Genomic DNA, 26165 nt, shown 5'->3' on the forward strand with positions numbered 1-26165 from the left:
CCACTTAATAATGGACATTTATGTTGTTTCCAGCTTGGAGTATTGCAAATACAGCTGCCAAAAACTTTCATGTACATACAGTTTCATTCTTTTGGGTAAATACCTAAAAGCATAATGGCTGGATCATTAGATAGGTGTATATTTAATTTATTAAGAACCTATCCAACGGGTTTTAAAGTGGCTGTACTATTTTACATTTTCACTAGCAATGTATAGCACTGATAGATCTTTCACATCCACACAAACTTCTTTGGTCAATATTTAGAGTTAGCCATACTAATAGGTGTGTTGCACTATTTCACTGTGGTTTTAATTTATATCTCCTTAATAATTAATATTGTTGCGCATCTTATGTGCTTTTTGCTATTTATCTTTTTTGCTGAAATGTCTATTCAAATATTTTGCTCAGTTGAAAAATGATTTATTTTCTTGTTATCAGATTTTGAGAGTGATTTAGATACTCTGAATATGAATCCTTTGTCAGATATGTGATTCGTAAAAATTTTCTTCTCCCTTTCTAAGGATTGTCACTTCATTCTTTCAGTAGTTTCTTTCAGAGATTGTTTTATTTAAGTTTTATAAAGTCAAATTTATCATATTTTTTATTTTATGTATTACGTGTAAGAAATATTTTTCTAACCCAAGGTCACAAATATTTATGCCTATGTTTTCTTGAAATTTCAAACAATAATTGTAGATTTGTCTGTTTTTCCTTGCAGTTCTATCAGATTTTGCTTCAAAAATTTTGCACCTTTGTTACTAGGTACATAAACATCTGAGGTAGGTATATTAAGTTGTGCCTTTTTTTTTTTTGAAAAAATCAAATCTGATAATCTCTGCCTTTTAATTGGAATTTTAAATCTATTACATTTAATGTTATTATTTAGAATTAAAATTTATCTTGCAATTAATATTATATTTGTTTTATTTGTTCTCTGCTTACATTTTCTCCTTTTTTTGCCTTCTTTGAATTACTTATAAGATTATGATTATTCCTTCTTATCTCCTCTAATGGCTTTTCAGCTTCAATAAATTATTTTGTTATTTTTGATTATTGCTTTTATGTTTACAGTGTACATATGTAATAATATAGTCTACCTTAAAGTGACATACAAATTCACATATAGTATAAGAACCTTGTAATAATATACTTCCCCTTCTTCCCTCTGGGCCTGTATGTTATTATTATACATTTTATTTCTGCACACAGTATAAAGTCCACACTACATTGTTATGATTTTGTTTAAACAATCTGTTATCCTTTAAAGAGATTTCAATAATGAGAAAAAATCGTATGCATTTGCCTACCCAGTTACCATTTCCAATACTCTGTTCTCGGTGCAGACCCAAAGTTCCATCTGGTATGATTTTTCTTTCATCTTAAGTGTTTCTTGTAAGATTTCTTCAATCTTATGCTGATAAATTCTTTTACCTTTTGTATTTCTAAAAAAGTCTTCTTTCACCTTCATTTCAAAAAATAGTTTTGTTGGGTATATAATTCTAGGTTGCTGAGTTTTTTTCTTTCAGTGCTTTAAGATGTTACTCTACTGTATTCTCATTTGCATTGTTTCTGTTGATAAATATATGGTCAATGCTAATGTCTAACAAGCTTCTTGGATCTATGGGCTTATAACTTTCATAAATTTTGAAATTTTATTTTTTCAAATATTTTTCATTTCCCATTCCCTCTATTGTCTTCATCAAGGACTACAATTACACATACATCAGACTACTTCAATTTGTTTCACAGCTCTCTAGTGTTGTCTTTAAGTCTTCCTTCTCTGTTTTATTTTTGAAAGTTTTTATCGCTATCTTTTCAAATACATTATTCTAATGTCTGATATATTATTTATCTCAACCAGTGTATCTTTCAACTAGACATTTTATTTTTCATCTCTGGAAGTTAAATTTTGTTCTGTTTTTATATTATTCTTGCCTCTATAAAACATTTCTATCCTTTTCTCCAGTTTTTCTGAATATAAAGAATATAGTTACAAGAGTTTTCATATCCTTGTCTACTAATTGTACAATATTTATGAGTTCCATATTGGCTTCATTTGATGAATTTTTCTCCTCACTGTTGGTTGTAGTTTTCTAATCCTTTGAATATTTAATAATTTTTGATATGACACCAAAATCTTAATTTTATATTTTTGGGTGCTGAATATTTTTGTATTCCTGTGAATAGTCTATAGCTTTTTTCTGAGATGTGGCTAAGTTACTTGGAAAAGGTTTTATCATTTCAGGATGAAACAAAAGGATAAGCAGTAAGGATAAAACCAAATAAATGAGCAAGAACAAGATTGAAGATAAATATGGTCTCTGTTGCTCCACCATTATTGAAAGTGAAGTTCCATCATAAACTTTTAATGCTTTTTCCCAGTTATTCTTTTTTTTTAATTTTTCATTTTTTTATTATACTTTAAGTTCTGGGATACATGCACAGAATGTGCAGGTTTATTACATAGGTATACACGTGTCATGGTGATTTGCTGCATTCATCAACCTGTCATCTACATTAGATTTTTCTCCTAATGCTATCCCTCCCCTACCCGCCACCCCCAACAGGCCCTGGTGTGTGATGTTCCCCTCCCTGTGTCCATGTCTTCTCATTGTTCAACTCCCACTCATGAGTGAGAACCTGTGGTGTTTAGTTTTCTGTTCCTGTGTTAGTTTTCTGAGAATGATGGTTTCCAGTTTCATCCATGTCTCTGCAAAGGACATGAACTCATCCTTTTTTTATGGCTGCATAGTATTCCATGGTGTATATGTGCCACATTTTCTTTATCCAGTCTATCATTAACAGGCATTTGGGTTGGTTCCAAGTCTTTGCTATGGTGAATAGTGCTGCAATAAACATACGTGTGCATGTGTCTTTATAGTAGAACGATTTATAATCCTTTGGGTATATACCCAGTAATGAGATTATTGGGTCAAATGGTATCTCTGGTTCTAGATCCTTGAGGAATCGCCACACCATCTTCCACAATGGATGAATTAATTTACACTCCCTCCAACAGTGTAAAAGCATTCCTATTTCTCCACATCCTCTCTAGCATCTGTTGTTTCCTGACTTTTTAGTGATCGCTATTCTAACTGGCATGACATGGTATCTCATTGTAGTTTTAATTTTCGTTTCTCTGATGACCAGTGATGATGAGCTTTTTTTCATATGTTTGTTGGCCGCATAAATGTCCTCTTTTTAGAATTGTTCGTTTATGTCCTTTGTCCACTTTTTGATGGGGTTGTTTGTTTTTTGGGCCCAAACAAATGGAAAAACATTCCATGCTCATGGATAGGAACAATCAGTATCATGAAAAAGGCCATGCTGCCCAAAGTAATTTATAGATTCAGTGCTATCCCCATCAAGCTAACATTGACTTTCTTCACAGAATTAGAAAAAGCTACTTTAAATTTCATATGGAACCAAAAAAGAGTCAATAGAGCCAAGACAATTCTAAGCAAAAAGAACAAAGCTGGAGGCATCATGCTTCCTGACTTCAAACTATACTACAAGGCTGCAGTAACCAAAGCAGCATGATTCTGGTACCAAAACAGGTATATAGACCAATGGAACAGAACAGAGGCCTCAGAAATAATGCCACACATCTACAACCATCTGATCTTTGACAAACCTGACAAAAACAAGCAATGGGGAAAAACAAGCAATAAATGGTGTTGGGAAAAGTGGCTAGTCATATGCAGAAAACTGAAACTGGACCTCTTCCTTACACCGTATATAAAAATTAACTCAAGATGGATTAAAGACTTCAGTGTAAGACCTAAGACCATTAAAATGCTAGAAGAAAACCTAGGCAATACCATTCGGGACATAGGCATGGGTGAAGACTTCATGACTGAAATACCAAAAGCAATGGCAACAAAAGCCAGAATTGATAGATGAGATCTAATTAAACTAAAGAGATTCTTCACAGCAAAAGAAACTATCATCAGAGTGAAAAGGCGACCTACAGAATGGGAGAAAATCTTTGCAATCTATCCACCTGACAAAGGGCTAATGTCCAGAATCTAGAAGGAACATAAGCAAATTTATAAGAAAAAAAAAAACAACTCCAGTTATTCTTAGTAATGATTGTTTTATAAATGCTTGTTAATAATCAAAATACATAAATACTTAAGTGATTCTAAAGGTCACCTTTAGGTCACTTTCATCAAACTAGAAGTTTAAACTGGGAGTAACAAGTGCTACTAATCTTCTGCATTTTATGTTTCTACTTATTTGTTTTGTTTTCTTCTTATTGCTTATTGTTTTGTTTCATTTTTCTAAACTTTTCACTTCATATTAATTAATTTGTGTTTCCCAGAGAATTTTTAGCTCTAATTCTGCAAGAGTTAGTTACGTGGGATGTCAAATGTTAAAAAGAAAGAAAGAAAGAAGAAAGAACTGTAAGGAGATAAAGAGAGAAGAAAGGGGAAGTAGAAGGAGGCTGGATATTTTTAAACTACAATGTATAAGACATTTTCAGGGAGACAAAGACAAACAGGACAGATTATTCTCAAGTTGTGACAATGTAGCTGTGGAGACAATGCAGATAGGATTATTTTAATAACACTTTAGGTTAAACATTTAAAAGATAATAATAACTCCCTGTGTCCATTTACAGTTCATTAATTGTGATAGTACGTAGCAATTTATTTTTTCTACATTCTGAAACAAAACAAAAAGTCTGTGTGTAAGCCTGTGTGAAGGCTATTTAGGACCAAATAAAACCAATTTGTATATTACATTAGAATTTTTTAGTCAACCAAAATATTTCCAAATACAAAATGTCTCTGTATATGACAAGTGTTAAGTTACAAAGTTCTCTTTTCATACTTAACAGATTTTTCAATTAAGGCTCCCAGAATGTTTTTTATGTGAATTAATCAATTACATAAACACTGGATATTTTAAAACTACAATGTATAAGACATTTTCAGGGAGACAAAGACAAACAGGACAGATTATTCTCAAGTTGTGACAATGTAGCTGTGGAGACACAATGCAGATATGACTATTTTAATAACATTTTAAGGTAAACATTTAAAAGATAATAATAAGAAAGTAATCCAAAGTAGTACATGAAAAGTATCTAAAGGAGCACAACATTACATAAATCATAACAGTTAACAAATAGTATGATCACCGAACACTTACTAGTTTGGAATTTCTTGGAGGTGACTTGAGCTTTATGCCAGTGGGCTCATTAGTTAGAAGACAGGGAAGTATACTCTGGCCAGAGGTTATCTCTGTGAGGTAAGTCAGTAGTCAAAAACCACCAGGCCTGTTTGTTGATGAAGGAGCAGACTAACCCAGATGGACTCCCTAGTTTATATTGAGAAATAGTAGGAAACAAGACAGACATGAGAGTTCAGGGGTCTGACAACATGGGAACTTAAATGCTAGACTCATAATGACTTAGTTTTGAAGGTTGATGGCATGATTAATTGCATAGGGCAGAAATATAACTTCATGGACCAGATAAATCATGTTTAGGAAATGTTTAGAGGAAGAAGCACAGTATGTTAGGTTAGTGGATATTTGGTATCTACGATGTTCAGAATTCATTCATTCATTCATTCATTCATTCATTCATTCATTCATCTGTTCGACATGATCTCAGGCATGTGCTGGTTTCTGAAGATACAATGGTTATTAAGACAGCAAATGACATGAAACATACACTTGAAAATTGAAATGATAACTGATTTAAAGAAAGCAAAAAGGGAACTTCACTAGAGAGGAATATGACCAAAGAGGATACATTTTTAGGTACAGTGATCCAAGAAAGAGAAATCCAAGTGGTGGTATTTAAAATGAGACTTGAAGAAAAAGAATCAAGTGTGAAAAGAGCACAGGCAGAGCTAACAATGCCTATGAAGGATTAAAGGAGTTTGGCAAGTTTGGTGAGCTTTTGTGTGCAGTGTGGAGATGAGGTTAAAGAGCAAAAGCAAAAGGGCAGATCATGCAGTACATTTTATAATCCTTAGAAATAGGCTGGGTTAAATTTTAAATGCAATGGGGAGTGATTCAAAGGTTTTGTGCAGGGCAAGGCAGTAACGTGATCTGGATTATAAAAGGAATGTGGAAAGCCTTGTTAAGGAGTCCTCACTGTCCAAATAACATCAATAACCTAGTCCTGATGAAGAGATATTTTTATCTTTTTAATGTGAGGTTTTATAAAAAATCATCTTGGCTGAAATTAGTTTAGTCTTAAAGTCTGGAAGGGAGCTGAACCTATAGTTGGATGTTAAATTGCCCCAGCTGTGGAATTCCACAGGCCAGAAAGCCAGGCATATTGTGAGATTAGCCCATGAAGAGCAGGGAAGTGTCAGGATTCAAGTACTAAGTTCGTTCATTCCAGCAGCTGTTAGACAGACGGGAGCAGGGAGAGACTAGAAGCAGAGACCTGTTAGAATAGGCACCATGACACCAACCTATTTCCTAAGAAATTAGAAAATGAAATTGCACAAAGTTAAGCTTCTAGTATGTATCCATTTTTAAATGTATTAAAAAATTACATTAGATCTTACTGGAGAATCAATCTGAAGGGGTAAACATAAAAGACTACCCTCAGCTGGAAGAACTTGAATCCCTTAGAGCTCTCCTAGGGTTTAGAGTCCTATCTCATTTGAAATGTCTGTCTTGAGAAAAATCTCTTATTATGACTCCAGAAAATTAATCTTCCTAATATCAAACCTATTGTTATAATTTGTTGTATAAAGTTTGATGCAGCTGTCTCCCACACATAAACACAAACTTGTAATCATCTTTTATTCTTAGCACATTTGTTTCTTAGAACATGTATTGCCAAACCAGTTTCAACAGCATATATATAACATTAAAAATATTTTCTAAAATAGTGTGGCATTAGTGTATTTATCTTTATGAATTGTCACAATTGGTGGAAGGAGTGCAATTCTTTCTGTAGATCAGATGTGTTTCTCTGGATACCTATCATTTGTATCCGGGTGAGTAATTGTTTCAAATGGAGATCAAAGGCAGCCTTAAAGGGAAAATTGAGTTACAAGAGGATAGCTATTCTGATAAAGATTTAAAGCTGAGAAAGGCATACAATGGTGACTGGAGGAGGCATACAATGGTGACTGGAGGAGGCATATGAGCTCAGGATGTCTGTGAACCTTGGGGACCAGCATCTGGAAGAGCTGCTATCTTCTTTCCTGATTGGTCTCCAAGATACTGTTCTGTTGAGTTACAGTAAGTATTAGCAGGTGCCATTTGCTTAATTCATAGACTGAATTAAAATCCAATGGTAAGCCAAATAGTAGAGAATTTGTGAAATTTCATGTTGTAAAAATTGTGGTATTTCAAATAAAGGCTGAAAAGCTTGATTTTTAAATAACATTTTAGATGACTGGTCCTTCAACATGTGTGTATAATAGGGAAAATAGTTTTTACTTTAATAAATTAAGAGAATTATGGGAGTAGAAGTATAGAGAATAGGTAGGAAAAGCTAGCTTTTAAAAAATTTTATTTTAGGTTCAGGGGTACATGTGCAAGGTTTTATATAGGTGAACTTGTGTCACAGGGGTTTGGTGTACAGATTATTTCATCACCCAAGTATTAAGGATAGTATCTAACAGGTGTTTTTTTTTTTCTGATCTCTCTGTCCTCCCAACCCCCGACCCCCAAGGAGGCCACAGTGTCCATTGTTGCCCTCTTTTTGTCCATGTGTCCTCACAGTGTAGTTCTGACTTGTAAGTAAGAACATGTGGTATTAGGTCTTCTGTTCCTTCATTAGTTTGTTTAGGATAATGGCCTCTAGCTCCACCCATGTCCCTGCAAAGGACATGATCTCATTCTCTTTTATGGCTGCATAGTACTCCATGGTGTATATGTACCACATATTCTTTATCCAGTCTATCAGTGATGGATATTTAGTCTGATTCAATGTCTTTGCTATTGTGAATAGTGCTGCAGTTAACATATGCATGCATATTTCTTTTTGGTAGAATGATTTATTTTTCTTTAGTATATACCCAATAATGGGATTGCTTGGTCAAATAGTAATTCTGCTTTTGGTTCTTTGAGGAACTGTGTACCACTTTCCAGAATGGCTGAACTAATGTACACTGCCACCAACAGTGTATAAGCATTCTCTTTTCTCCATAACCTCACCAGCATCTGTTATTTTTTTGATTTTTTAGTGATAGTCATTCTGACTCGTGTGAGACGATATCTTATAGTGGTTTTGATTTGAATTTCTGTAATGATTAGTGATGCTGAGCATTTTTTATATGCTTGTTGGCTGCATGTATATCTTCTTTAGAAAAGTACCTGTTTATGTCCTTGGACCACTTTTTAATGAGGTTGTTTTATTTTTTCTTGTAAATTTGCTTAAATTCCTTATAAACTCTGGATAGTAGACCTTTGTTGGGTGCATAGTTTGCAAATATTTTTTGCCCATTCTGTAGGTTGTTTACTCTGTTGATAGTTTCTGTTGCAGTGCAAAAGCTGTTTAGTTTAATTGGATCCTGTTTGTCAATTTTTGCTTTTGTTGCAATTGCTTTTGGCATCTTCATCATGACATGTTTGTCAGGTCCTGTGTACAGAATGGTATTCCCTAGGTTATCTTCCAAAGTTGTGGTAGTTTTAGGTTTTACATTTAAATCATTAATTTATCTTGAGTTTATTTTTGTGTATGGTATAAGGAAGGGGTCCAGTTTCAGTCTTCTGCATATGGCTAGTCAGTTATCCCAGCATGATTTATTGAATAGGTAGTCCTTTCACCATTGCTTGTTTTTGTCAGCTTTGTCAAAGATCAGTTTTTTGTAGGTATGTGGGATTACTTCTTGGCTGTCTATTCTGGTCTATTGGTCTGTGCATCTGTTTTTGTACTAGAACCATACTGTTTTGGTTACTGTAGCCCTGTAGCATAGTTTCAAGTTGAGTAACATGATCCTGCCAGCTTTGTTCTTTTTGCTTAGTGTTGCCTTGATTAGTCAGGATCCTTTTTGGTTCCATATTTTAATTTTTTTTCTGTTTTTGGTAGTTTGATAGGAATAGCATTGAATCTGTAAATTGCTTTAGTCAGTATGGCCATTTTAACAATATTTATTTTTCTTAATCATGAGCATAGAATGTTTTTCCATTTATTTATGTCTTCTCTGATTTCTTTAAGCAGCATTTTATAACTTTCATCGTGGAGATCTTTCACCTCCCTGATTAACTGTATTCCTAGGTATTTCATTCTTTTTGTGGTAATTATGAATGGAATTGCATTCCTGATTTTGGTTTCAGCTTGGTTGTTTTTGGCGTTATAGGAATGATACTGGTTTTTGTACATTGATTTTGTATCCTGAAACTTTGCTGAAGTTTTGTATTAGTTAAAGGAGCTTCCGGGCAGAGGCTATGGGGTTTTCTAGATATAGAATCATGTTGTCTGCAAACAGGGATACTTCGATTTCTTCTCTTTTTATTTGGATGCCTTTTATTTCTTTCTCTTTCCTGATTGTTCTGGTCAGGACTTCCAATACTATGTGGAACAGGAGTGGTGAGAGAGGGCATCCTTGTCTTGTGCCAGTTTTCAAAGAGAATACTTTCAGCTTTTGTCTGTTTAATATGATGCTGGCCATGGGTTTGTCATAGATAGCTCCTATTGATTTGAGGTATGTTCCTTCAATGCCTGGCTTATTGAACACTTTTAACATGAAGGGATATTTAATTTTATCAAAAGCCTTTTCTGCATCTATTGGGGTGGTCTTGTGTTTTTTGTTTTTAGTTCTGTTTATGTGATGAATCACATTTATTAATTTGTGTATGTTGAACCAACCTTGCATGCCAGGGATAAAGCCTACTTTATTGTGGTGGATTAGCTTTTTGATGTGCTGCTACATTTGCTTTGCCAGTATTTTGCTAAGGATTATTGCATTGATGTTCATCAAGGATATTGGCCTGACATTTTTTGTTGTTGTTGCATCTCTGTGAGGTTTTGGTATCAGGGTAATGCTGGCCTCATAGAATGAGTTGGGAAGGAGTGCCCCCTCCTTAATTTTTTGAAATAGTTTCAGTAGGAATGGTATTCATACTTCATTATATATCTGATGTAATTCAGCTGTGAATCCATCTGGTCTTGGGCTTTTTTGGTTGGTAAGCTGAAAAAGCTAGCTTTTTAAAAGTTCATTATGTCACAGATTATCAACTAGCTTGCTTCAAGCTGGCCCCATTAATACTGGTTGTCAATAAATGTCAAAGCCACTTAGTCTCCCTTGGAATATCACAGACTGGCCAGAGAGGGGAATCTGTCATCCAGATGCCCATGATAGGACTCTTAAGCCATTCCTTTATCTTTCCAACCCTCCTTCATAGCTAGTTATAAATCAAATTTTCATAATTTCGGTTGGACTCCTGCTGTGGCTGGTAGTTTCATATATGTTCTCATGAGATCCTTATCTTGCTTTTCTTACTGTCAATATCATTTCAATTAAGATGGTACCAATATATGATATATTAGCACCCAAGTCCAAAGTAATCCTACATTGTAATACCACTAAGACTGATTTGTTTGTTTTATAATTCCTGTGCTACATGGACTGTGATTGCCAAGGCAAAGCATGACAGATACCATAAGTAATACCTGCTGCTCAGCATCCCTATTTATTTGTAATTTTTGTTATGGGAATTTTTTAACATATGCAGAAGTAGATAAAATAGTATAATAAATCCAATATACCCATCAGTCAGCTTGAAATAGGTTAATATATAAATAACATTGTTTCTATTTCTGCTTTGCATTTATTGTTGTGGCTCCCTATTTTTAGTACTTTGCGTCTTTAACCTGTACTACTAGCCAATTCATAGTCAAAAATATTTTTCCTCCATTATATTCAATTAGTGAGCAAATTGCTTATTGAAAGCTTATGGTTTGATATATGCATTTTCACTGCTAAAATTAAGAAAATGAAAGATTCTCCTCCTACAAGTTGCTAGGTAAACATCTTTCTTTCCATCATTCACTTACTCTATTACTAATTTATTTGATCACTCAGTTTTAATGAGCTTCTTGTATATTGAATATTCAAAGACAAAAATCAATCTTAAAGCAGTTTGCAGTTCATAGGGGAGACAACTATTTATTGGAGTATTTTCTGGGGAAAGGATAATTAATATTTAGCTGCAAAGTCAAGGTTATGATTTTCATCTCTTGGCTCTGCATTTGCTGGAACATTGTCATTTGTGACTTTTCCATTTCTAACAAATGGTTGATATAGTTCACATTTAAATCTTTTTTATGACAACAATACAATTTATGACTATAATGCAAGTCTTTGATTTTTCCTAATAAAACTCCAATCTTACAACAGTAAGCACAATATAATCAACATGATTAGCATGAAAAAAGCATTTTTAATAGACAAATATGTTGAATGAATAAATGAATTAATAGGTAAGTCAGTATGACACAGGATTTTTCTTGGTCATTTTGCCAGCCAGGGACCTCTGGCTGGCAATGCCCCTGCCCGGGCCTTGCTTGGGCACGCTACCTGCTGCAGGAGGTGCCCCACCCACTTGGCTCACCCAGGCTGAGTCTGGGTTATGGACTGGCCCAGCCTCCAATTGGGCAAGGTGTGCCCCAGCTCACCTGTGTTATAGTTAGTACCTGTGTTTGGCAGTTCCTGAGCTCTTGTCCCACATCCAAGAAGAATGAGGCTGTGCTGAAAAATGGAGAGTGAGGAGGGTAGATAAGAACTTTATTGGGTGATGGAACAGCTCTCAGCAGAAAAGGGACATGGGGGCAGACTTTCACCTCCACAGTAGGGTGGTTTCTCCTCTCATTGTGGCTGAGCCTGGGACTTTTATGGGCTCAGAACTGGAGAGTGCATGCTGATTGATTTGTGAGTATGCAAAGAAAGGCTAAAGCAAAGGCACCACTCAAAGGCAGTCAAAACAGTGTAGCAAACGGGTTAGTAAAGAGTAGATAGATGTAAAATAGGTGAAGGATGGGGATCAGTCTGAGTAAAGAATGCCAAATGGGAAGAGAGGTTCTCAGTCTGGTTTGTGGATTCACCCGGGACTTGTAGCTAGGCTTTAAAGTATCTTCAGCTTGAAGGTGGGATTTTGCTCGGGACCTGCCCCTATCTGCCTAGACATTTGTTTTGCCTGCTGCCACTATCAATTATAGAGTAGGACACTAAAATAATTATAAATGTTTAGATTTTCATTTGAAATACATGTCAGTAGTAGAATTACACGGAGATATGATCTATCCAATGGGGAAATTCTTAGAATCAGAACACTGGGAATTCTTAGAATCAGAGCTGATGTCAATCGTTTGTTCAAATCCTATCTTTCTAAAGACGAAAATTTAAAAAAAAAAGGCCCAGTGACAAGTCTTCTAGTATTTCACACAAGATAGATATTGTATTCACACAGTCTTTTCACATGATTTCTTGACAAGTGTTCCTTCTTTATACAACACTAAAAAATCTTGTAATTTGATTTAGTTATAAAGGATGAAACAAAATGACTACAACTGAAAAAAACATTCCTGCATATAGGCTTTCTGCAGTTATATCCACTTATACTACATGATCTGAATAAATATTTCCATAGAATGGAATTCTAAAACATTTTTATCTTGCTGTTCTGTGTACTAATAGTTCTGTTTATAGGACTGGCTCAATTATTATTAATCCCTAAATTTTACACCTTTGATGACATAATGTCATCTTGTTCTTAGCTGCAGCACTGGAGTCATAGTAATTGATGTAATAAGAGAAATAAAAGTAGTTATAATTTCAAGGATCATTTAGGTATCGTTAAATGAGAAAGGGTCAAGGTGTAATTTCCTCCCTTGGCAGGATTAACAATAATGGAGCTGCAGTATCTTTGGCACTGGGAGACGGTTAACACAACAAAGATGGCCATTACATCTTCATCTAAATTTTAGCCTTAAAGACATTGTAGTAGACCTTCTTCTTTAACGGCTTGTTCACACATTCTATTCACAACTGATTTCTTTGTCCCTTGTCTTTGTCCCCTGAGAAGGAGGTTTGGCTACAGAACATTCAGCATCACAGATGCCATATGAGGACATTTCTCCTTGGGAGTCTCCGAGTGGATGTTAATTTGTGAATAGCACCCCCAAATTATGTCTGTTTTATGTTCCTTAATTTTTCCACACAGGCCTAAAACTCAGCCAGCAGCAATTATGCCAGGCCTAAAAAATGCAGCCTGCAGGGGTCAACACCACTATGATATAGAACAGAGGAGAAGGAGAGCCAGAAATAGATCTCGGAACAAACAGGCCACAGAGAAGTACATGTGGTGCTGTCTGAATGCCTACAAATTGAAATAAAGGGAGTACTTAGGAAAGAAAACCTGCTCAGATCAACGGGGTATTCAGACTGCTGAGGACCTCATCAGAAGATTCTCTAATAACACATGTCATGAAACCCAGCATTAATTTTTGTATTTTTGTATTTTACAGGTGTTTATTGGAGCTCTTTTCCTAGAACTGATAATTGGATTCAAGGTATTCTGGAGAACAAGGTATTTATGTGATTTGATGATAGAGAATAGTCCTCTGGCATAATTTCTTGGTAAACCTGTGATGATTTCAAAAGTTCCTCTGGTTATTTCTGTGAAATCCCTCTCCTGAGTGGCATTTGGAAAATCCTTTTTGGAATAAATGAATATCATGCTGGACATGCACAAAGTTGTAAATGGGAAACACCATGGCTGCTGCTCAATGTGAACCCTTCCTTTGTGCATGAGGGAGTTGAGGTTCATGGAGGTGAAATTGTTTGCCTAAGGTTACCATAAAGCCTTGAGAACCTATATAGGATTGTGAAATAAACACATTCCAAATCCTAGGCTCTGTTCCCTACTTCGTAAGCATGGGAAAATTTTCTAATCATTTGAATTTCAATTTCTTCATTTATATGAGAATAGTAATGGGACCTACAACATAGAGTTCTCAAAAGAACTAATTGAGATAATGTATATCAAGGATCAGTGATTTGTTTTCTGTAAAGGGCCAGATAAGTAAGTATTTAGGCTTTGTTGGTCATATAGTCTCTGTTAGAACTACTGCATCTGTGCCATTGTAGACGAAGACAACCATAGATAATACATAAACAAATGGCTGTGCCTGTGTTCCACTAAAACTTTATTTACAAGAAGAAGTGGACAGCCTGTGGGCCATAGTTCTCTTCCCCTGATCAATATCATTTGACATAACGTATGACCGAGAGTAATGATTTCATAAATTTTATCAGACATTATTCTCATTGTTATCATCATTTTATTATCATATTTAGTCAATGAATGGAGAAACTCATTTCTATGTTTAGTTTTTTAAAAATTAAACTTTTGTTGATATCCCTGGGGTTATCTCCTGAGATTTCTTTACCACCACTTACAGGAGAACTTCCTCATGTCCTGGCTGTTCCTCTCTTGAGCACTGTGAGGCATTCTGGGGAAGGCAGATGGTTTCCTTCTGAGGATGAAATGCCTTATGAAAGATCTGGAGTCTCCATGAATCCCTAATAAAGAGTTTAACACTTCAGCTCCTACTGAAGATCAGAGGTGCCGAATGTGTAAAATGAAACTGTTGTTTGCTTCCCTCATGCAAGCAATACCATAAGGTTGTGCAGCCAGTACAGAGCAATGCCAACCCAGATCTGTCAGTGAGGAGACAGAAAAGTAGTGTAGAAGTGTGTGGGCAGAATTAACGTAGAGATTTTACTCTCCTGAGACTCAAATATAGGGCAGACTAAAAAAGTGTGGGCGATGGCAAAATGTGTTAGAGCAATGTCTGAATTATCCTGTAGGACAAATAAAATTTTCTACAGCATCTATTTCATGACACAGCATTTCTGATGTACAACTATTACAATAAAATATTAATAGGATATATAAAGAAGAGATGAAAGTCTGGCTCTAGCAAGAAGAATCTAGGTCATACATGGTGATCCTAGAAAAGTAAAAATCACAGCATGCAGTAAAGCCATTCTTGGTGGGGGATCTGGAATGAATAACCCCTTTTGGGTTCCATGGTTTGACTTGCTCCTCTGAGTTCTTACAACGATTAAAATTACTGATAAAACTCTAAAAATATAGCAAGATCCATAATAATGTCCACAGAACAATTACAATATTAACATCAACACTGAGTCAGTCTGTGACAGTCAGCTGTCATGCTTCAACAAAGGGGCTTTAAAGAGGGCAATGAGGAAACAATCTCCCTCTGAAATTCAGCACTTCAAAACTGTGAGGTAATTAATGGGCATAGAGTCATAAAATAAAATTGTTTTGAGAATAAAACATTAATTTTTAATGCAAGTCAAAACTTCCTGGAGCAATGAGGAAAGGCTCTGCTTTCTACACAGTGCCAGAGAAGAATATGTTGTTCATATTTAATGGGTCTTTTATAAAGCTTAGGCTCTTTCTGCTCATTAAGAAATATACTGGAGAGGGGTTCAAGATGGCTGAGTAGATGCAGCTAGTATGTACCTTATCCACAGGGAGGAACCAAAATAGCAAGTAGATACTCAAATTTTAAGTAGATCATCTCAGAGAGAATACTGGGATTCAAGAAAGAAGTGCTGGGAAGCAATCAAAATGAGAAAAAGGAATTGAGGCAGCTTGCTTGTCCAAGATCAGCTGGAAAGTGAGAGAAGCTCCCAGACTCAGGGAAAGGGTATGAAAAAGACTCCCAGGTCTCACACTCCTGCCACAGTATTTCACAGTCCTAGCTATGGGAGAACTCCTCTACCCAGGATGGCCTTAAGACTAATATAGGGAGCTACCTAGAGATTGCACAGAGGCATTGCTCCAGAGAGGGAACACATGTGGAATCCCATAAGCTTCTGAGTATTGAGCAGCTGCAATTGGTACCATTCTGATAGCCAAACCCACAAGGGACCAAGCTTTTGGACAAAGGACTGTGTCCTTCCCTGAGGCCACCGCTACTGCCGCTGCCACCCCTGAGCCTAGAAGGGAGAGGGAAAGCTAAGCACCTTCCCATGCTCTGAGGACAAATCCCACTGCCACTGCTGCAGGCAGCTTTGGGACTGAGGTACAAGGAATCTGCATATCCTTCCTATGCTGCCTTCACTGAGAGTGGCCTTACCCTCCCTGGTGGCAGGCCCACAGTTCAGCTGCCACTGCCCATACCTGAGCATTCTGCCAGTGAACTGGGGAGCACTCCAATTCTGCCTATAAAAACCAGCATCTAAACACAATGCTGGGGGCCTAAGAACTAGCATGCTGGCCTGGTCTTATCCTTTCAGTAATTGAACATGCTGTCAACGGGTCTGAAAATTGCCCAGCCTAGTTCATTACCATTAGCACCAGAAAATTGCTTCTGAGGTTTGAGGTTGGGCTGATATCACCATAGCTGGCACCTACTTGCACATGCCACCAGCAGGACAGGGTCCTGGGCTTCCCAACCTGTTGTAGCCACTGCCAACACCAAAATAGATCATTTGGATTCCAGTGGGTTGGGAATTCCACCATTGCCACTGCCATCACCCACATCACATCAGCTGGCCAGAGGCCCAAGAAACTGCCCACATATTCAGCTAACTCTTGCTTATGTGGAAGCTCAAAAACCAGACCTCCTGGGTCCACCAACACTGGTGCCAGCATAAGCCATCCAGGGGCCCAAAGACAGGGATGCTCAAGTCACCATTGCCACCACTGGGGCCTGAAGATTGGCACATCTGGCACCCTAGTCCCCAGCAAAACTGCACCACAGCCTCCACTAATAACCAAACCCTGAGCCACTGAAGGAATCACAGATACCGCTGATGCAGTTTACAGTGGAAAAAATCATACAGAAAACACACAAATACATGCACCCAAAATCAAACCCAAAGCATCATATCCAACCAATAACATAAATACACCTTCAGGAAAAAAAGTCCTCCCCTATGAAAACAATCTTATAAATTGGAAGAAGTGATGATTACACTAGATGCACAGGTATCAGTGTAAGGACAAAGGAAACATAAAAAGCAAGGCAACTTGACACCTGAAAGGAACTCATAATTCTCCAGAAAAAGATACCAATCAAAAATAAATTGTTAAAATCTCAGATAAAGAATTCAAAATACTGATTTTAAAGATGCAAGAGAATTCTGAAAAACAATACGGGTAAAATATATATAATTCAGGATAAGAATGAGAAATTTACCAAAAAGGCAGATATAACAAAGAACCAAACAGAAATTCTAAAACTGAAGAATTTGTTAAATCAAATATAAAATACAGTGGAAAGCTTTAATAGACTAGATCTAGCAGAAAAAATAATTTCAGAATGATAAAGTCTTTGTGACATTTGCAACAATATAAAGTTAAATCAAATATAAAATACAATGGAAAGCTTTAATAGACTAGATCAAGCAGAAAAAATATTTTCAGGATGAGAAAAGTCTTCATGACATTTGCAACAATATAAAATGACTAAATATTGGTATTTCCAAGGGTGAAGAAAGAACATAAAGATTAGAAAACGTATTTAATGAAATATTAGATGACAACTTCCCAAGTCTAGCTAGAGACCTAGGATTCTGGATACAGAATGCCTGAAGATCTCCAAACAGATAGAATGCTAAAAGGTCTTCTTGATGACACATTATAGTCACTGTCTAAAGTTAAACAAAAGAAAGGATACCAAAAGCAAGAAAAGTGTCTAGTCAGCTATAAAGGAACCCCAAAAGACTAACAGTAGATTTCTCAGCGGCAACTTTACAGGCCAGCAGAGAATGTGACAATGTATTCAGAGTGCTAAAACAACAACAACAACAACAAAACCTCAACCAAGGATACTACATTCAGCAGAGTTATTCTTCACGAATGAAAATAAAGGCTTTCCCAGACAAGCAAAAATTTAAGGGAATTAATCACTCCTATTCTGGTCCTACAGGAAATGCTCAAGGGAGTCTTAAACTTGGAAGTGAAAGGATGACAACTACCATCATAAAAACACACGAAAGTACAAAACTCACTGGTAAACCAAACACACAAATGGGGAAGAGGAAGGACGCAAATGGTGTCACTACAGTATAACATCACAAACAAAGACAAACATAACAAAGACAAAACAAAGACATAACAAAGACAAACAATAAGAGAAAATGAATGGAAGAAGAAACATGCAAAACAACCAAAAAAAATTAACAATATGGCAGTAACAAAAACTCACATATCAATAATAATCTTGAATGTAAATTGATTAAATATTATTACATCTAAAGTGATCGACTTCAATATAGTAATAGTTGGTGACTTCAACACTCACTTTTAGCATTAGACAGATCAACTAGATAGAAAGCTAACAAAGGTGTATTGGATTTACACTGAACTCTAGATCAAATGGACCTTACGGATTTTAAGGAACATTTTATCCAATAACTGCAGAATATGCATTTTTCCCATCAATACATGAAACATTCTCCTGTGTAGACTATATGTCAGGCCCCAAAACAAGCCTAAACAAATTTTTGAAAATTGAAATCATTTCAAGTATCTTTTCAGATGACAATGGAATAAAACTAGATATCAACCCCAAGAGAAACTGGAAGCTACACAAATATGTGAAAATTAAAAATCATGCTCCTTAACAACCCTTGGGTCAATAAAGAAATTAAGATAGCAATCAAAATTTTCTTAAATGAAAACAGAAATACAACATACTAAAACTTGTGAAATATTGCAAAAGCAGTACTGAGAGGAAAGTTTATAGCAATAAATGCCTACATCAAAAAAAGCAGTAAGATTTCAAATAAATAACCAATGATATTACCTTAAGGAACTGGAAAAGCAAGAACAAACCCCTTATTAACCAGAAGAAAAGAAATAAAGATCAGAGCAAAAGTAAACAAAATACAGACTGAAAAACAATACATAGGATCAATTAAAAAGTTGGTACTTAAAAAAAGATGAACAAAATTGGTAATCTGCTACCTAGACTAACCAAGTAGAAAAGAGATAAGAAGACTCAAATACAATCAAAATTTAAGAAGGAGACATTACAACTGGTGCAACGGAGGTACAAAAGATCATCAGAGAATATTATAAATAGCTATGTACTAACAAACTGGAAAACCTAGAAGAAATGGAGGAATTCCTTAAAGCATACAACCTACGAAGATTAAATTAGAAATAAATAGAAAGTCTGCAAAAAACAGTAACAAGTAGCAAGATTAAATCAGTAATAAAAAGTTCTCCAATACAGAAAAGCCTAGTATAGGATGGGTTCAAAGCCAAATTCTACCAAACATAAAAGAACTGGTACCAATTCTCCTCAAACTATTCTAAAAAACTGATGAAGAGGGAACCCTCACTAACTCATTCTATGAGGCCAACATTACCCTGATAAACAAAAGCCAGGCAAGGACACAACAGAAAACTAAACTATAAGCCAATATCCCTGATGAACATAGACACAAAAATCCTCAACAAAACATAACAATCTGAATCCAGCAGCATATCAAAATGGTCATATAACATGACCAAGTAGAATTTATCTCAGGGATGCAAGAATAATTAACATATGCAAATAAATAAATATGATATATCACATAAACAGAATGGAAGACAGAAACCACATAATTATCTCAAAAGACACAGGAAAAGCATTTGATGAAATTCAGCATCTCTTCAGGATAAATGTTCTCAACGAACAGGCATGGAGAAAACTTACCTCAAAATAATGAAAGCCATGTGTGACAAACCCACAGCTAACATCACACTGACTTGGGTAAAACTGAAAGCCTTTCCTGTAAGATCTGGAGTAAAACAAGGATGCCTGCTTTCACCATGCCTATTCAATATAGTACTGGAAGTCCTAGTTGGAGCAAGAGAAAGAAAGAAAAGGCAACCAAGCTAGAAAAGAAAAAGTCACATTGTCCCTCTTTGCTGATGTTATAATCTTACATTTAGAAAACCGTAATACTCTGCCAATAAATTCCTAGATTTGATAAATTCACTAAAGTTGCAGAATACAAAATCAACATCCATAAATCAATAGCATTTTTATATACCAATAATAAGCCAGTTTAGAAATAAATCAATATGGTTTATTTCTAAATAAACCCATTTAAAATACCCACAAAAAATAAATAAATGCCTTGGAATTAATTTAACAAAGGAGCTGAAAGATCTCTGCAAAGAAAGCTACAAAACACTGATGAAAGAAATTGGAGAGGAAACAAACAAATGGAAGACATCCCATGCTCAGGGATCAGAAGAATTAATATCAATAAGATGACCATACTGACCAAAGGAATCTACAGATTTAATGCAATCTCTGGGAAAATACCAATGTCCTTTTTCACAGAAATAGAAAAAAACAATTTATTCTCATGGAACCAAAAATAAGCTGAATAGTCATAGCAATCTTGAGTTGGGTATTTACGTAAAGGAAAATAAATCTATGTATCAAAGGGATACCTGCATTTATATGTTTATCATAGCACTTATTCACAGTAGCAAAGGTATAGAACCAGCCTAAGTGTCCATCAACAGATGATGAATGGATAAAGAAAATGTGTGTGTGTGTGTATACATATATACATATATGTATATACGTGTATATACTATGTATACATGTACGTGTGTGTATATATGTATATACGTATGCGTATACACACTACGTATATATATACATATATATACACATATATATATACACACACACACACACATACACACACAATAAAATACTCTTCGGTCATAAAAAAGAATGACATCCTGTCATTTGCAGCAATGTGGAAGGAACTTGAGGTCATAACGTTAAGTGAAATGAGCCAGTCACAGAAAGACAGATGCCACATGTTCTCATTCATATGTGAGTGCTAAAAATCTGACCTTATGGAGGTAGAGAATAGAATGATAGATATCAAAGCCTGGGAAGGGTGTGTGAATGGGAAGGGAGGATACAGAGAGGTTGGTTAGTGGGATTTAAACTTCCTTTTAGCTGACTGATCTGATCTACTTTACTACATTTATATTATGAAATGGGTTTCTCAATACAATCTGGTACGTGTAGTAGAAAACTTGGCAAATTTTTGTAAAGGGACAGATAGTAAATGTTTCAGGAGCTGCAAGCCATACAGTCTCTGTCACAACTACTCAACTCTGCCATTAGGGAAGAAAGCAGCTGTAAACAATATGTAAATGAATGGATATGCACCATGTTGCAATAAAACTTTATTTACAGAAAAAAACTTTGGGTAGATTTTGCCTTCAAGATGTAGTCTGCTTTCACCTGCTATAGTTGTTACAAATGTTTTATCTTATGAGAACTCAAGTAGTATCTGTTGTCTAGGTGCCAGTTAGTCATATAAGGGACCTTTTGTACTAAATATAGTAACTTCTAAAAGGAGGGCAAAATTTACCAATGCACCAATGAAGGGCATGGTCTTGTGAACCCTCAACATACTGTCCCACTTTGATATGCCATGTTTCCTTTATGTATGAGGCTATATTAGAGGAAGGTATTTCCACAGTATAATCTTCCCTAGGGAGGTAACTTATACTCAGGGAAGTGGGAAAATCACTTTATACAGGAAGTAAACACTTTAATACTCTCCAAACACATTACTTTTGGGGTTTTTTTTCTTTTGCAATGACATCATTGACTCTCATTAGTCCAATTAGAAACAACATTTTTATAGATAATCAGTGACTGGTGTATATTAGGTTCTCAGTAAATATTTGTTGAATAAATGAATGATGATCACCGTAGCCTTTGGGTCATATGTGTGTTTCTCCACACTAACAAATTGCTTTCTAGGTCACCTCAGGGTAAATGATGGCAGTCCCATGTATTCTTTGTTAGACATATGCATTTTGATAGACACAGTAGCAAAATCTCCTAGAACCAAAACAGGCTGGGCACGTTTAAAACAAACCCTGCAAACTCATTTTGACACTTCTTTTCTGGTATGGTAGTTATCATTCTTTCCATTCTTTAGGTTTAAGTGTCCACAGCATTTTCACTTTACAAAAACCAGTCCTTCTTTTGCAATAATGCCTGTGACATATGTCAGTTCAAGTAAATGAATATTTCCATTTCCAGTTGCCCATTCACCGTGTGTCCATTCAGCACAGGCAGTGAGGCTGCCCAGGTGCTAGATGTTGTGCTAGATACTGAAAGTCAAAGACAAAAAACTCATGCTCTTTATTTAGTTAGGCAGTAGACATTGAAATAGATCATTATATACTGTTATAATAAAGTTTTAAAAAGTAGCTTATGATTTTAAGGGACTGAACAAATAACCCTGGTGGAGCCTTTGCTCAGTTGAATTCAAAGAGCAATTTAGGTTCAATAATTAATAACAAAAAGAAAAAAAAACGTTTTAAAGGAAATATCATGTAGAAAGGCCCAGAGGCTTAAGCAAATGAGATTTGCTTAAGAATATTTGTGAAGTTATTCTTAAGGAAAGAATAACTAGGGGGCTGCCTGAAGATTACCTGCTTAATAGTGGCAGAAAAATGAGGGTTTTAATATAGCCAATGAAGATTTAGTATAGGCTGGGCGCGGTGGCTCACTCCTGTAATCCTAGCACTTTGGGAGGCCGAGGCAGGTGGATCACTTGAGGTCAGGAATTCGAGATCTGTCTGCCCAGCATGGTGAAACCCTGTCTACTAAAAATTAAAAAATTAGCCAGAAATCACTTGAACCTGGGAGGCAGAGGTTGCAGTGAGCCAAGATCGTGCCACTGCACTATAGCCTGGGCAGCAGAGCAAGACTCCATCTCAAAAAAAAAAAAAAAAAGATTTAGTATATACCATGCTAAGGAGCTGAAAATCATTCTAATAAGCAAAGGAGAGTCATTACATTATTTCAAGGATAGCAAGTATGTGAGCATATTTATAGTTCAAAAACATTACCTTGGGATAATTGGGAGAGTAGATTTAGAAGGGTAGAGATTGGAGGCAGGAAGACCAGTAAAGACTGTAATAATCCAGAAGAATTATAAGACCTATATTAAGGCAGTATGGAAAGGAGGCTATGGAAACCTATATTAAGGCAGTGCCCATGGAAATAGATGGGGAGAGAAAAAGATGAAGCTTGTTCTGAAGTGGACCCCCAGAAGATTCAATGACTGATCGGATGACATAAGATAGCAGAGAATGACAAACTACTGATGATTCCCAATGTTGGTCATGAGGTATTTTTCTCCAGAAGTGGGTTGGTGACATTGAGTTTGAAGATGTGGTTATGCATTCAGGTGAGAGCACTGGGCAGTGACTTATTTGGCAGTTAAAGAAGTTACCACATATCGTTTTTGATGTTTTTTATTTGAATTTTCATTTAACTCTTCTCACAACTTTACAAGATAAAGTTAAATCCATTTTCAATTAAGATAATTGAGATTCAGAGAAATTTAAATAACTCGCCTAATGTTACAGTGGGAGTTAGTGGCAGACTCAAGATTTTAAACTGTATCTCCCTGATTTCGTTGTATCTTATTCATTCTGCCGTACTGACTCAGCTTTTGGTGGAAATGAATAGTTTCTGTGTTAGTACATTGGCTGACTTATCTGATAGGACATGTATTTTATATCATTGTGTTTTCTGTACAAAAAGCATTAAGTAACTGCAGGTCTTTTTTCTTATTTTTCATGGCATTGCCTGCTGACTACACATAGCATTTGATATAATATAAATGTGCAGAAGGTAGGAATCATTTAAAGGAGGAGAAAGTGAAAAAATTAAACAGAAAATGGAGAGACAAATCAATGTAAGCTTTTCTCACATTTTTATCTTCAAAATTATAGCAATGCAAATGAAATAATCCATTCCTCATGCAGAGGCTGGAGGGTAAGAGGACACTCTGTGTATGTACTTTTTCCGATCCTCCCTGGTTGTACATTCAACCATTAGCTAAATCTTTGTGAATCCAATGGGAGAAGGTATTTGGAGGCTCCCTAAAGTTTTTTGTTTGTTTATTATTCTTTGCAGGCTTAAGGGGACATATTGTGAAAACACGCAGGGTAGGGAAACACTGACAGCGCACAGCACGAAATATGCAGCATGCTTCCTACACTGTGGGCATCAGGGACATTGCCAGTTACAGGGCAGTTAGAAACACATTTTTCTCTCTCCTTTTGAATTTAGACTGTGCTATTTCTGAGAACTGATGATTGTCTGGGATGGTTTGGTATACATGTGTTCATGCATCAGAAATGTGTTCCAACAATTACTCACTAGGTTCTTAGAGAAAAAATAAAGTAAATTCATATTGATAAGAAGTCCTCAAAGGGGCTGGGTTTAGCACACCTAAATTTATGCTGCACTATTCAGATGGCGCCTCCGAAGCACTTCCTCTCTGCTCTATCCTCACGTGAGAATTTTGTAGTGTATTAAATAAGTCAGATTTGGGAAATTGCACAAATGGCTGCTACTCTGTTTATTGAGTGCTTATGGGAGATGAGAGATGGACCCTGGAGAGAGTCTAACTCCTATGAGTAGATGTGTGGAATCTGGCACTATAGAGATTTCAAGGTGCTCTCAGGGTGGGTGTAGAAAGTGGAAAGTCCAGAATTTATGTGTGGTAGGGCCTCCTTATGGCAACATGGTTGGAAGAGGAGCCTATGGGACCTTTCTTAAAGTTGTATCTGCATTGCATATATGATAGTTAAGCTATTTACATTAATATTGGGTGTATATTTAGAATAACTTGATAACAGGAGTTGTTGGAGACTGACCCCACTCTCACGCATATGTGTTGTACACATGCCCACACAGAGCCACCTACTAGGTGCCACACAGTGTGGTCTTAAGGTCAGAGGAGCAAGGTTAGGACCTTGGGTGCATCTCTAAAAGAAATTATTCAGTCCTTTCTTCTGGACTACAAGGAAGGTCATATGTAGTGTTTCTTTTTAAATTCTTTAATTTATACTTTGCTCTTTGAAAGTTTTTCCAATATGGTAGTAAAATCTGGTATTTCATGTCAGATTTTTATGGCAGTGGTGTAGGTAGTTGTAAGGGATAGCGTTATAAAGGAAAACTATAAAGTAGGGTGATTATATACTTTTTTTTTTTCCAAGCACTTTTACTTTTTGTAAAAGTGACCCTGCTTGGAAAAGTGGTGCAATTAATACACATGGCAGGGCAATTTGCAAAAACCAAATAGTCTCAGGCAAACCAGTATGTATGGTCTTCCTGAAAATGAGGTCTGCCGGTTGGGGGGGTGCATTCCAGAGCAGAAGCCTTTGTCTTGCGTTAATATTACATGGAAAGCTGCTGAGTCTGTGAGTTCTAGGCTGTTATTTGGTAGAGAGCAAGGGCAGTAATGTGGGATCCTCTGGTAGTCAGTTCCAGCCACTCCTCTACCCTTTATCCCTTATCTTTCCATAGTATCCCCGAAGAAGTCATCTCTACGTGGATTATAAAGGAAGACATGTAGTGAAAATGTTGAAATAAGTAACCAGGGGAGTACATTAAGTCAGAAAAAAAATTTATGTAGAAACCCTCATTTCGCAATGCACAGAGGCTCAAAGGAAAATGAAGGAAAATCATTTCTTCCATAGATTTCTTTTATTGCTTGCTCCCTAGAAAGAGAGAATGAGCTGTGGTTTTCAAGAAGTTGGTAATTTAGTAGAGAAGTTGGTACGCCATGTACAAAGCTCCCCCTCTCCTTTCTTCATAGGTGCCTGGGGTATTGGAGCATCTGGCAGGGATGGGCCCTGACATCTACTGACCCTCTTTGAGTGTTGTCACCCTCCACTTGCTATTCTGAAGGAAAATATGTGTAGCTTTCTCTTTAGAAAAGGTACTTCCACTTAACATTCTTGGAGGTGGAAGCTGTCTCAGAAAGATAATATTATTTTGTTTCATTGAGTTTAGATTCCAGAAAAAGCTATAAAACTATCATTTATATGATCATGCCACCATGATTTATATGGACAGAGGCCATTATACTGATTCAGTACTCCAGTCATCTTGATAATAGATCCTAATTATTACACTTTTCTAGTACCTAAAAACAATTGCAAACCGAAATGAAAACTGTCAAAGGACAAGACTATTATATTTCTATTTTTATCCCAACTCTGAATTTTGAAGAAAAAAATAAATTAGAACTGTTAATTATGCAAATCTCACAGGACCTTGTGGCTGAAAGATGGACTATAGAGGCAAGACTGTTGTTAGCAATTTAAGGTTTATAGTTGTGAGACATGT

At 36.0% G+C, this 26165-nt stretch overlaps 1 long non-coding RNA gene across 1 annotated transcript in view; it reads left to right on the plus strand.

The window, feature by feature from the left end:
- Positions 1–26165, plus strand: part of LOC134737860 (uncharacterized) — a 609803-nt gene that overhangs the window by 422855 nt on the left and 160783 nt on the right. Inside the window, exons 4-5 of the long non-coding RNA XR_010123249.1 lie at positions 720–780; positions 13452–13513. This is a non-coding gene — a long non-coding RNA (uncharacterized LOC134737860). The remainder of the gene's footprint in view (positions 1–719; positions 781–13451; positions 13514–26165) is intronic.

The sequence above is a fragment of the Pongo pygmaeus genome, chromosome 12, assembly GCF_028885625.2.
Source record: "Pongo pygmaeus isolate AG05252 chromosome 12, NHGRI_mPonPyg2-v2.0_pri, whole genome shotgun sequence".
In the NCBI taxonomy this organism is placed as follows: Eukaryota; Metazoa; Chordata; class Mammalia; order Primates; family Hominidae; genus Pongo; species Pongo pygmaeus.